Source organism: Microplitis mediator, chromosome 11, assembly GCF_029852145.1.
Source record: "Microplitis mediator isolate UGA2020A chromosome 11, iyMicMedi2.1, whole genome shotgun sequence".
NCBI classification, from domain to species: domain Eukaryota; kingdom Metazoa; phylum Arthropoda; class Insecta; order Hymenoptera; family Braconidae; genus Microplitis; species Microplitis mediator.
Genome location: NC_079979.1, coordinates 4,381,188 through 4,396,358, shown reverse-complemented (window position 1 = coordinate 4,396,358; position 15,171 = coordinate 4,381,188). Strand labels below are relative to the sequence as shown.

Here is a 15,171-nt window from a genome sequence, read left to right as displayed (position 1 = left end):
TTATTTTCTGATGCAAGTAGTTCAGATTTCTAAAATAAAATAGATAAAATTTAAGTGGGAAAATATATGGTGACTTACTGAAATATTGAAAGAAACTAAATTAACTAACCAAAAAAAAAAAAAAAAAAATTTCAAATGTTATTCAAAATACAAATATTATTTTTACATTAATAATATTTAAATTAACTACAACATTGAATGATTACAGTACTTTAAGTACTTGACAAATCTACTTTTGAGGTTAAGACTCTTAATTATAAATATGCGGTCATTTATTGGATCTTGATAAAATCAGAAGTTCCAATAGATGACCGAATGAATTTTTTACTGGGTAAACGATCTCTGGCAGATCCAGTTATTGACCGGTCTTGAAATAGTATTAAAATTCATGATTTTACTTCAGCCATTCCTAAAAGTTAACATCTGATCTTCAACTAACGCAATAACACAATAATGTTTAATATTTAATCAATTAATGTCATTAAATTCATAATAAAAAGCTCTCACCTTTCAAGTGTACCCTAGTTATTTTTGACCGGTTTATGGTTAAACTCGTTGTAGATAAACACATAATATATATTTAATCGCAGTTGTCAAGGCGCAATGCTCTGCGCAATTTTTTATTGTGAAGATTAAATACTATATTTTATATTTAAATTATTTATAAAACCAAAAGACCTTCGTAAGATATTAATTACCTAACTTTTATACACATCGGTCAACTAACTGGTACCCGGTCAACAATTGGTGCAGTTACCCTATCTCGTTTTACAATCGCTGAAAATACTTCGTTTTTTTTTTTTTTTCTTTTTTCATTGAATCTTAGACCTTTTTTGTTAATCTTATGTTTCAATTTTATGGCATTCCTAAGAAAAGTCGTTTTGCAAGAAAGCTACCTTAACTAACAGGACCTTTTTTGTAGAGAATTAAATTTCCCAAAAAATTGTTATCTAGAAAAAGATCACTAAAAATGTAGGTGATTATAAAACAAGTATTAGGAAGTTCAAAACTTAATTTCATTACATATTTCAATTGCTGAAAAAAATAAAATTAATATCCATAACATTTTGATAACTTTTATAATCACTGCACAAGTATAAATTTTTTCATATTTTCTAAAAAATATATCATTTTTTTTAAAGTTGATTGAGAATTTTACAATTTTCTATAGTAAATGAAAACGTAATCATTTTGTTGCAATCTACTTTTTGCGAAAGCATTTCGCATTGTTCGTTTGCGTAAGCATGCTAACCAAATGAAGTTAACACAATAGTACAGCAGACTAAAATAATTGCAAACTGTAATGTTTACTTTTAAATATACTTCTTCCGTTTACACTGTTTTGTATTTTATTGTAATAAAAAAATATGAAATATTAAACATTCAAAATGTCAAAAATCGTAATGAAATTTGGAATATAACAATTCTAGAATATCTTTCTTACCAGGGACAATACAAGTGGCTGAGCGCGATCTCTTAGCGAGCACCGAACTACTCCCGCTGCTGCTGCCCGCATGGAAAAGCTATATATTGTTAAAAGTATATAAAAAAATATATGGTGAATATGTGATAAATATATAGCGGCAAAAATATCTATATTGAAAAATATATGTTTTTTCCATATATTGGATTATATAATTATCATAATATATTTACTTGTATATAATGTTTTGTATTTTTCTATATATATTATCTCATATAATGCTCAATATATTCTTATCATATATGGATAGTATATATATAATTTATAAGTATAATATAATAAACTTGATATATATATCCATATATTTTGACTCATATAATTAGTGGTATATGGTCTCTATATAATTGATTATATATGAAAGAATTTATATGATTAAATATATGGTTCGCGGTATATTGGGATTATATTTTTCCAGTATATCAAAACTTATATTTTTCGCAATATATTGAAAATTTTATTTTTTAATATACTTTTTCAATTTCTACACAATTCCACAAAAAAAAGTCAAATTTATTATTTCTTTTCCTTCTTTTCATTGACCTTATATTTACTGGCAATAACCTAAGAAAAGTAAAAAAAGTGCCATATATTTTACAATATATTGGAAACCATAGATTTTGCAATATATTGGAAAACATATATAAAAAATACGATATATTAATTAATATACTACTTTCAATATAATATATCAATATAAAGAAGATATATTAAAATATATATGTAAAACATACATAAAGTCATATATTGATAAATATATTGATAATATATTCTAGCAATATATTTTTTTTCAATATATTATCATATATTAATACGGCAAAAATATAAATATTATTTTATATATTGTACAATATATCACATTATAATATTCATATATTCTATCATATATGTTTTCACGTATAAAGTTTTTTCATGCGGGTGCCTAGCACCGGTGTCTTCCCTTCTCCATAAAGATCTTTTCTCCCAAGAAATTTTTTCTCTTAGTTTAAGCCATTTTTGCTTCTTGGTCGGAGCATACTAAAATACTTGCGTGAAAAGTATAGTACTTGTTCCGAGAAATTTTATTTTCTTTAAACAGAAAAATGCAATATTGATACAAAAAAATAATGTATCTTGCTTCAAAAAAAATATCTCTTATTTTAAGTAATTAAACTCTTGAAACAAGTGAAAATTTTTTGATTTAAGTATAAAAATATGTTGACATGAGAAAAAAAATTTTGATTCAAGATAAATATTCGAAGATAATTGTTTACTTGGTGCAAGTAAATTTTTATTTTTTGAATCTATCAAAAAAAATTTCTTGAATCAAGAATATTTTCCTTGATTCAAGTTAACTGTTTTTCTGTGTAGACACGCAAACACATATGCACATATAGACACGAACACACACGTGCACACACACACGAGCACATACACGCACACTGTTTAACTATAGTGATCGAGTAAGTAAAAATATTCCCAAAGTAAAATATTTTAACACCGGAAAATTTTATTTAGCATCGGTAAAGAATATTTACACTGGCGGCGGCGTTATTTTCACACAGCTTTCGGTGTTGAAATGTAACACCTACACCGCTTGAACTTACCTCGTTTTTTTTTACAATGTATCTCTATGTATAATCAGATCTAATTATATATAATAGAGTGGTCCAAGAATTTTTTCCCATCATCCGAAAAGTTTCTGTACTCTTTTAAAATGAATCAGTGAAAAGTAGTCCAATCAGTGAATATTCACTGCACGATTAGTCCCAAGTATATTACTAATTAAATCAGTGATATACTTGGGACTGATTCGCAGTGAATATTTACTGATTTAAAGAAATTTTTACTGATTCATTTTAAGAAAGTAAGGTATAAAAAAAATTCTGGCCAAAGACCAGTGTGATATTTCAATTTTATGAGATGCTCAATAATTAGTATTTCCATATAAATAGTATGCAAAAAAATTTTATTATTCTCATTAATGTGCAGTAGAGTGTTCCTTAAAAAGATTTTTTCAATTTTTTACGAAAACCTACTCTCAAAAGGTTTTAATTACGGCAGAAAAAATTCCCTTAGAGTTTGAGCTCTTGTTTCCAACGGGATCACGTGCCGCAAAATTTTTTTGGTGATTTTTTAAGTTTACTATTTTTATTTATAAACATCTCTATTTTAGTAATAATTTATTAGAGTTGGAAAATTGTAAATAAGCAACTATATTGACATTATAATACACAACAAATATTAAAAGAAATTTAATTTATTTATAATATATTAAATGTTATAATAAGGCATGATATGATCAGTCGCATAGATATACCGATCTCAGATATCGATTGAAAACATTATATATTTTTTAAAAAGACACGAAGTCACATAATATAAAAAAAAATTTTTCTTGGAAAAATCACAAAAAAAAATTTGCGGCAACTCTTCCCATTGGGATTAAGAGCTCAAACTTTAAGGGAATTTTTCTGCCGTAACTGAAACCGTTTGAGAGGTAATCGTAATAAATTCAAAAAATCCTTTTAAGGAACAATCGAATACACATTAATGCATTATTGTCTCATTTAGCGAAGTGTGCTTTAATTTTTTGAAAATTTGTATTGGGTAATGGTTGCTAGCAGACGTTTAATAAAAAAAAAAGCGTTAAAAATATAACTGTGATGTTGAAATATGGACCCACGGGTAATTAATAAATTAACATTGTGGAATAATAATCCAATATACATTGATAACCTAAAATTTGAGCTCTTTGAGCTCTTCGAGCTCGAAAATGCTTTTACGTGCAATTGTTTTTTTATGAGCCTTTTAAGCTCTAACAAGTTACGTTTTATGTTAAAGTTTGGAAATTTAAGAATCGAAAATCATTAATGAACATGCAGTTTTTTAATTAGTCCTGGTCATGTTCAATAAAATAAATAAATTGAGGTAGAAATCAATGTCATCAGTAATAAAAATAAAGATTTAAATGAGTTCTGACTCATATCAAAGCGTTAATTCATGAAACATCCCAGAAAAATATTGAAAACGGTGTTTTTACAATTTTTTTGTTGATAATATGATTCAAACTAAAGAACGAGTTAGATGAAATTATATGAGGGTCGAAAGACCATAAAGACGAAGAGTTGGTATGATTTTGGACAAATGTTAGTACATTATATTATGACTTATGCGGAAAAAATAACATAAAATGTTATTTTTTTTACATTTTGACGCCGATGTCTTTTGAACTAATCAACCGATTCTAATGTTTAATGTTGCAATCGACGCGTTTTGTTGAATTATAGAGCTGATTGAAATTTGAAATCGATTGGTTCACTCGTTTCAAAGATATTTGGAAAAAACCGTTTTTAGCATTTGTTTCTCCCACGATATTTCTTTGACAAATGATCTGATTTTTATGTTTGAACTGGCAATCAACCCGTTTTGATAAAGTCTAAAGCTGATCAGATTTTGAAATCATTAGGTTCAGTTATTTTAAAGATATTTGCGAAAAACCGTTTTTCACCACTTCTTTTTTCCACGATACTTCATAGACAAATAACCCGATTTTGATGGTTGAGGTGGCAATCGACGCCTTTTAATAAATTCTGAAACTGATCAGATTTTAGAATTGTTTATTCAGTTGTTTCAAAGATATTCGCAAAAACAGTTTTTTACCATTTCTTTCTCCCGTGATAACTCTCGAACGAATTATCCGATTGAGATGGCTATAGCATAAGGCGGCAATCGATGCGTTTTATGAAGTTCTAGAGCTGATTAGATTTTGAAGTCGATCATATAAGTCGTTTCTGAGAAATCAATAAAACATTAAAAAAAAAAATCTGGGCGTCAGTTGGCCCTGCGGGCCAGCCCCAAAACTTCTCGCTGTTTTCGAGCTCAAGGAGCTCGAAAATATTAGTGAGAGTATGATTCCATAATGATTTATCCGGAAAAAACAACATAAAATGTTATTTTTTTGACTTTTCAACGCCGATAGCTTTTGAACTAATCAACCGATTTTGACGTTTGAGGTGGCAATCGGCGCATTTTATTAGATTCTAGAGCTGATTAGATTTTGAAGTCGATCGTTCGAGTCGATTCTGAGAAATCACTAAAAAACTAAAAAAAATTTTTTTTTTTTTCGTAATTCGCCAATATTTTCGAGTCTACTTGATCAAATGATCTAAAATTTTCAGGAAAGTTGATGGCCAACAAGCTCTTTCGATTGCCGCCTTAACCATCTAAATCGATTCATTAGTTAAAAAGTTACAAAGAGTTTACATACATACACACACACATACACATACACACACTCGGACATCATTCTGAAAATAGTCAGAATAGCTTCCTAGGACCTCAAAACGTCGGCATCTGATGAAAACTCGATTTTCGAAAATCGGGGTGAAAACAATAACTTTCCGAATTTTTGGAAATTTACAATATTCTTAGCGGGAAGTTAAAAATTGTTTTTTTTTTTTTGTAATTCGCCAATATTTTTGAAGCTACTTGATTAAATGATCTGAAATTTTCAGAAAAGTTGATGGTCAACAAGCTCTTTCGATTGCCGCCTCAACCATCCAAATCGGTTCATTAGTTAAAGTTATAAAGAGTTTACATACACACACACACACACACACGCACGCGCATACATACATACAGACACTCGGACATAATTCTGAAAATAGTCAGAATAGCTTCCTAGGATTTCAAAACGTCGAGATCTAATGAAATTTCGATTTTCGCAAATCGGGGTGAAAACAATAACTTCCCGAATTTTTCGAAAATCATCGATTTTCTTAGCGAGAAGTTAAAAAATTTTTTTAGCCTTAATAACGAAAAACTTAAATTAAAAATTTTCACGGGTATTTTAAATGGGAAAGGGGACCCTCCTCTGTGATAGCTCAATTTTAAAGATATCTTGGTGAAATTTGGTGAGGATTTTTTTTATAATATAAAGTTATATTTAAGTGAAATGACAATAATTGAGTTATAAAAAAATATAAAAACTAATTCAAACTATTAGGTACACGGAAAAAAAATTCGACGAAAAATTCCAATATTACTATCGTAATCCTGGACTATACTTTTATTATCTGTAACATTCAAATATATGATACGAAAATTTACAGTTTTTAAAAGATTTTTTACTATTCACTATCGTAATTTCATTAAGAGTTTATTGTAATCAATTCAATAAGAAATATTACAATGTTACTATCGTAAATAGTAAAAGAATAAAAAATAAGATTTAATTATACTATTTATTCTTTTATTCTTCCTTTTAATTTACAGTGCTGCCTCTATGTTTTTACAATACAAGCTACAAAAATTACGATAGTTGGATTGTAAATTTTCTGAAATGGTATAGTATATGCCATCTGAAGCGTTTACGTATGAAAGACAAGTGTTGTCACAAACCATGATGTGATGCTTGTATGAGTGTATATATATATATATAAATACAAATGATGACATCTACTTTGTCTGTATTATTTGTGGTTCAACTATATATATTTATAAATCAGTTCATCTTTATCCACAGTGTAGTGCAGAAATAGAGGTTATTATTCATGACGTTTTTCGGACAATTGTAAATAAGAAATTTAAAATAAAAACTGTACTTTCGTCATTACAAACCTACATAGATTGTGGAATATAATAATTTGGTGGTGTAAGTATAATTATTATTATTCAATTTTTATTAAACTTAATATTCTGTGGGTATATCGTATGATCCTGAAGTTGGCAGATAATTAGTAATTTTCGGATTTTTTTTTTCACCAAAGAAATTACAAAAAAAAAAAAACTAAAAAAATACACATGTAGAAAATTTAAAAAACTATGGGTGCAATTTTTTTAAATATTTTTTTTTTAATTATTTATCGTCTAAAAAAAAATCCAAAAATTATTAGATATCTGCTAACTTCAGTATCATGTATATCGTTCGTTTTAAAATCATTTATCTGGACAAGAAGTTTATTTTTATAAACAATTTAGTAGTATTTTGTGGTCATAGGATAAATGATTCTAAATGAATGAAAATTTATTTTTTCTAATAAATTCAATTCTCCTAATTTTGTTACAGGATAATCTTCATTTGTCGACAATGAATAATTTTACCCGGCTTTGCGAGAGGTAAAACATTTCAATAACCTCAAATTATGGACATTCAACATTTCTTTATGATACTGAAGTTAGCAGACGCCTAATAATTTTTGGATTTTTTTAAAAATGATAAATTATAGAAAAAAAGTATTCGAAAAAATTGCACCTATGGTTTTTTTAATTTTCTACATGTGCGTATTTTGAATACAAATAAATGAGTTATTTATTCATAAATTTTATATATACCAAAAAAATATGTTTGAAAAAATATTAAATAAATGTTTTATTATTACTACTTCAACATGTTTTATTTTTATTTCGAGATTGTATTTTCCTTCTCAATTTAACTGTTAAAAAAAAAAAAAAAATTCCAAATGATAAATTTTTCTTTTTTATTAATTATAAGTTCTACTTTTTTAAGAAAATATATTTTACTCCATTGACTTCTAATTATTATTTTATATTTAAAGAAATTCTACATTACCGACTCATTCATTTTACGATAGTTGTATTAGAATTTATGTTAACACAACTTGTATAATTTACTCTATAGTATCTGATTTTTTCTTTCTGGTAGTAGTATAAATTATAAAATAAAAATTACGATAGTCTATTGTAAAAATTATTATTGAAAACTTATAGTCCAGCGTTACAATACTATATAATGAAAATTACGATAGTTAAATCGTAAAAAATCCGTGAATTTTTTTTCCGTGTACATATTATCAGTTAATATTCAAAATTCTTGAGCGCCGTTTAAATATTTAAATTTTGGGCTGAAATTTTCAGCATGGTCATGATTATACAAATATAAACTATTGCTGCCACGAGAAAGAAAAAAATTTAGAAATAAAAATCCGAATTTTCATCATTTTTGATATTTTCAAAATTCGTGAGCGGCCTCTTGAAAATTTTTTATCGAGCAGATTTTTGGAGAGGCTTCTTAACACATCGTAAACCAACAAATTTTCATGCGAGATCGAAAAGAAAAAAATTGTCGGTTTTTTTTGGCTCACTCTAATATATATATATATATATATATTAGAGTGAGCCAAAAAAAACAACCTATCGAATTTACGTCTTAAAAAGGACCTATATATCGAGAAAAAAATTCTCCCACTAGGCAAAATTTTTAGCTCAATTTTAAAAGGTGTCGGTAGCCATTTGAAATTTCCCATTTAAATAACATGCAAAAAAATTTTTTTTGATTAAAAATATTATAACTTTTGAACCGTGTGAGATAAAAATTCGGCTCTAGAATATTCTTGTAGGGCATTAAATTTTTTAAAAGAAAGTCCTGGGAGTCGAATTTGTAAGCTGAATATTTCGTATACTAACAGGCTATCAAAGTCTAGAGTAAACAGAATCATAAAAATTTAAGGCTTTATTTGGATTTTCCAAATACTTTTCTTTTATTGTGATCGATAACAAAATATTATTTGTTACAACGTGGATATTGTTGGTGATTTCATTGCACTACATGGAGAACAAATTTTCTCGTAGTATTGATATTTTTAATAATAAAGCCTTAAATTTGTATGATTTTGTTTACTCTAGACTTTGATGGCCTGTTAGTTACAAATTCGACTCCCAGGACTTTCTTTTAAAAAATTTAATGCCCTACAAGAATATTCTAGAGCCGAATTTTTATCTCACACGGTTCAAAAGTTATAATATTTTTAATAAAAAAAAATTTTTTTGCATGTTATTTAAATGGGAAATTTCAAATGGCTACCGACACCTTTTAAAATTGAGCTAAAAATTTTTCCCAATGGGATAATTTTTTTCTCGATATATAGGTCCTTTTTAAGACGTAAATTCGATAGGTTGTTTTTTTTGGCTCACCCTAATATATATATATATTTATAAAGAAATATTTTGAATGATATATATCGGAACTGTTCTTGAAAATTTTTAATTTTAAAATAAACAAATTACTTGTTCAATAAAAATAAGTAACTAACTTGTTCTGAGATAGCATAATTACCAAACTTATTTCAATATTTTACTAATGTTTTTGTTACTATTTGTTGGATTACATCTATTATTGATATTTTAGTATTAATTTATCTTATAAAAATTTTCCTATGTATTATTGATTTCACAGATGCTTTGGCAGTGAAATGTTTTTAAAGGGATGTGGACGTAAAATTGTCTATAGTTTAGATGAACCACCAACCCTTGGCTATGCCGTCATCAAACACAAATGTCTGATAGGGCACTCCTCCATTTCTACTCCTCAAAATATTATATAAGCTAACGTGGTGTCGTGGTTGGGTCGGACCTCTGCTAGTGTGGTAGCTCGAGGGGTTCCTAGTGCAGTGTAGTCGACCAGGGGGACCTATCTTTTTCTTTCTTTCTCTTTACATTAGTCCGCATTCTTTTCTGCCCTTTTCTCTATATGTATTTTCTTGTCAATAGTAGACACAAGAGTATCCACACACGCGCTGACTAATGGGACGAGGAGAAATGAAGTGAATCATTTTTTTCCTGAGTGCATGCAGCAAACAAAGCTATGGCATGATTTGGCTATAGTAATAGGTATACCACGTTATCCATGTATTGTACTCTCACACGCATTTTGATAGCGGATTTTCGGATATACACGTAAAACGAGGGCGTTGTGTATAATAGCAGAGTAGGGGACGATGATCGACAGGAAATGGAAAAGGCATTGAACTTTATCTCTTAAGCATAGTCGAATCGAAACATCAAAAATAGACTCCGAAAAATATTCTCAATAAATACATGCATGTGAATATTTTTTTCTTCAAAAATTCATAATCGTCTATATAAAATCTATAGTGTTTAATATTTTGAGAGCCTCAAGATATTTACATATTTAAAAAAGGAAAACGAAACTATTATTAAACGGCTTTCTTCAGATTCAGGAAAACGACGCGAGTGTATGAAAGTCGCTTTATATATCACGTCACTAACGAAACAAAATAGAAGAAAGCTAGAATGTTCTATATACTTTGCGGTTGTAATCTTATCACTTAATTATGCCAGCTCTTTTGTATCCACATGATCTTGAGTTTTCTGGTACTGTTTCAATTAAAACTTTAGTTTGCATTGATATTATTATTCTTATAGTTATTGTTATTTCGATTGATTGAAGAATTGGATTCGTATATACAGGTAAATTATACGTAGCAATTTTGATACATTGACCCTAAAAAAAAAGTATTTATATATATATATATATATATACCGTAACAGATTGATTTCAAGATCAAAAATACGTTGACGGCGTAAACTACTTTTGTTATATTCACGTCTGACGTAAGTATTGTATACGTGCCTCGTATCGTCATAAGCACTTATATCATGATACATACGTAGATACGCATGATATACCGCACATGCTCAGTACGAGTTTACTGATATAATGCATAGCGCCTTAGTCTTACCTCACTTACATTACATTATCTTTAACCCCTTTAAGCTTTAGGCAAAGAGTACAATGTATGGCATAGTTTTTCTCTCTCACGCTTTTGTAATATTTTTTTTTCACTCTGTTTATCGACTTTTGCTACGCAAGCAGTTCAGTATCGTATCAACATTTTAAAACTAATATTTATTCATCCAATCACATTAATTAATATTTAACACAGTTAGAATTACTATGATATAAACTTGACTTATTTAAATTTTAAATACATACAAAAATTACTCAAAACATAATACATTTGATAAAAAATATTAAAATTTTGCTTTACGTACCTGATATTTTTTTTTTTGTAATATATATATATATATATATATATTTATAATATGAGCTAAAGCGATCTTCGTTTTACGTACATTGGCTCCATCTAGGGTAATTTTATCACTACATAAACGCGCTTGTATAGTTGCTGATATCTATACACTTTTATATCATATATCTACACTTTCCTGTTATAAGAAATGTAGTAGTATGGTTTGTCATTGCTGTAGTATTAGTCAACTAAACACTTTAAATAGTAGTGGGGAAGCATGGTGAGTTTATAGTATAGTGTAGTATATAATATTTGAGACCCCCCACTCTATTCTTGGCTGACTCCCACGCATGAGGGCTCTAGACCATTGCAGAGCGGCCATTCCTTCACCAAGCTTCAGACAGTTCGTATTAAAATACGTCTTTAACTTTATTTTATTTTATTACACATATGTGTATACATACATAAATACATATCTATTTATAAATATATAGGTTGTAACCACACCTCTACCAAATATAGTTTTGTTAACTTAAGTGTAAATACAATTGTGTATAAAAAAATTATAATGAAAATTTTTTTATAATTTTAACATCCATAAGTAATTAGATATAAATATTATATAATACAAATATTGGAGTAGTAAATGGCCACGTGCGCATAGTCAGAAGAAAATTGAATTACAGAAAACAGCTCTTCAGAGTGGGAATAAAAACACGTGTTTAAAAGTGCAAAAAGTTTTATTTATTTTTTCATATAATTTTTTTTTTATTGTTATGTAAAGTGATTGTTAATGAGTTTTTTTTTTTATTGATTTTTGATATTTATTTTTTAAACAACCTTATTTATTTACACGTCATTTAGTAGTGACCTTGAGATTCAGCCTCGGAGTAGTGCAATATAATATTAGTGTTTTTTTGTGATATGACAGTAAAGAGATAAATTTTTAAATAAATTATTTCGCAAAGTAAATTATTGATTTTTATGTTCTCTTTGCATAGGAAAATTAAGGAAATGTATTTTAATATTATTTTCATTAAAGTATTAAAAAGGGACAAATTATATTAATTTAAAAATAAAATAAAACGACAGGAAATTCCGCAATAGTGTGATTCTTCAGAACATTACGCGATCACAAGGACCTGTAGTAGTATAGTAGTGTGTCGTAATAGTTTCTTCTGTATAAGCGAAGGCCGTTCAGTTGTCTCGTAACGTCGTCGTTTTATTATATCACTTGTTGTAAACAATATTATTATTGTTATTGTTATAAAAAATTAAAAGATTTTGATGCACACTACCAACGTGAAAAAAAGTGAAAAAATATAAATTGTTATTCGAAAATAACAACGGGAACTACAAATTATTAAAGCTGGCCGAGGAAAAAATGTTTCGAGCTTTCGGAACTGCACCATCACCAGAAACTCCTGCTGATTTTTATTCTTGGAACCATCATTTATTTGATAGAGGTGAATATAATTAGCGTACTATACCTCATACTCTAATACATAGAAGCTAAGCTTTTAACTTCGCACTGTAATAGTATAAAGTTTTCAAAATAATACAATTTTTTTAATTTTATTCATTTTTAAAGAGACAAATTATATGAACGCGCGCACGTGTGTGTGTGTGTGTGTGTGTGTGTGTGTGTGTTTGCGTTAATAGAGTTTTATCGTTTGACATTTCTCGAACGACCCTGTTTAGAAAATGCGATTTAAAACGATTCATAGAATAAAATTTTCGACTAACCTGTTTAGTATTCAAAATATCAATGTAAATATAACTGTGTCTTCGTTGTATAACGCAATGATAAAAGAGTGTCTAAAGTTCTGATCCCAGAAAGTAGATATCTGACTAAGACCCCACACAGTTAAAAACGAGTCGTCAAAGTGTAAAAAAAAAGCGCCCGTATGAAAAAGCAATATATAAGCTTCAGTATAATTCAAAATATATGATAAATTATATGGAATTATAAGAAGTCATATATGGAGCCATATACAAAATTTTGCCGAAATATTATATGATTTTATAATTTGCAACATATATATCGGTAATATATTTTTTTTACATGCTAACTTATAACTATTGCTTATAATATTTTATACTATACTTTAAGTTATATGATAAGATATATGATTTAATTATATGACTGACATATAATATTTATACATGTAAATATATAATTATATAAATATATGTTCACATATATTTGTATAAATGTATGTAAATATATATTTATATAGATATATGTTTATATATATTTGCACAAATATAAAACTAGAAATTCCAAGCTATAAATTGATTTTTTTTAAATCTCGATATGATTATTTTTCATAAAGTTACAGTCTTGCAAAAGTCACTAAAAAATTTCTTAAATTTATTTGTTCCTTTAATTTTTAGTATGGGTGTATTTTTTAAATTATTTATGTATAATAATATCGAAATTTTTATAATATTGAAATTATAAGTTTATATATAAAATGATAATATAATTTGAGATGTAATATCATATGTATACAATTACATATATTATAAATTATATGGATTATAATAATAATGAAATTATAAATTAATTTATAAGATGAAACATATATTTTACATTATAAATTAATATATAAAGCGGACATATAATTTTTGATACAATATCACATGTATATAATTACAAATATAATAAATGATATGGATTATTATAATATTAAACGTATAAATGATTATATATGATAAATCATATATTAATCAATATTAATAATTTTGCCGCCATATATGTTCAGTTATTTACCATATATTTTTTATATATTATCGACAGTATATGGTTTTTTCATACGGGCGTGTGTAAAAATTCTGAGTGTTGAATTTTCAACACTTTTGTGTGCCATTTTAACACACAGTATTTATCTTGTTTGAACTGTCGCAATCGATTGATTTTTTAACTCTCAAAAATGTTATTTTATTCGAAAGTAACACTTTTTATGTTACTGTAAAGTCAACACACAAAATATGTTAAAAATAATGCCGACCATTACAAAAAAATACTTGGAAAATTTTTTACTTTTAACATATACGTGCGTAACTTTTTTTAACACACAACATGTTAAAATAACATATAAATTAGTGTAAAACGTTCGTTTTACACATGATGAGTGTGGATTTTGACGAATCCTTTTTTACTGTGCAAGGAAATCGTAGATTCGAGATTTTTTTCGAATGCCTCGTAAATTTTTGATTCGATTAATTATATAGAAATAAGATATGATGGAATACTATAATAACAATCTGTTTCGCAGTTGCTTTGAGGGTGGGTAGTACTAACCGAATTTCCAAATTTTGCTATTCTAATTACGTCTTAAATAATTTTATCACTCGAACGATGAAAACCTTCCGAAAAGTTTGTCTTACACATTTTTTTGGAAGCTATAGAAATTGCTGTCATAACAATTGATCGATAAATTAAAATAAAAATAAAAGTCAATTTAAAAAATTTGGTTAGTACCGCCTAAGCCTTAAATATTATTTTTACTATATATTTTGAACTCTTCGTTCAATTAATTGTAAGATTCGATGATAATTGACATAAAATTTTCTGGCTTATGAAATACTCGTTGTCATATAATTAATGAGGTCAAACTACCCGAGTCCAAAAAAAAATTCCGATTCGGGCTTCAGGAGCCTCAATTTCTTGGATGTTTTATTTATCGCACGAACAGCAATTCTACATTTTCACTCCAAGTCCTCATATCAGTAAGATGAGAACTACGAGATCTAAATGAGAATCCTTTATCGGTTTAAAATCATGATTAAGTCCTCAAAACCTTGAAAAAAAATCAGTTAAATGAAATGAAAATAAATCGATTTATCGACAATAAACAAGAATGTTTGAAAAAATCTGAAAGGCACAAGTCCAACGCTGATGTTATATTTTGA

General features: G+C 27.4%; 1 protein-coding gene and 1 long non-coding RNA gene across 2 annotated transcripts in view; both read left to right on the top strand.

Moving 5' to 3' along the window:
• The window catches only part of LOC130677087 (cytoplasmic polyadenylation element-binding protein 2), a 164,613-nt gene that overhangs the window by 107,200 nt on the left and 42,242 nt on the right, over positions 1–15,171 (top strand). The window lies entirely within an intron of this gene.
• On the top strand, positions 6,477–7,850 carry LOC130677089 (uncharacterized). The gene is made up of 2 exons (XR_008991533.1): positions 6,477–7,115; positions 7,530–7,850. It is a non-coding gene; the product is annotated as an uncharacterized LOC130677089 (long non-coding RNA).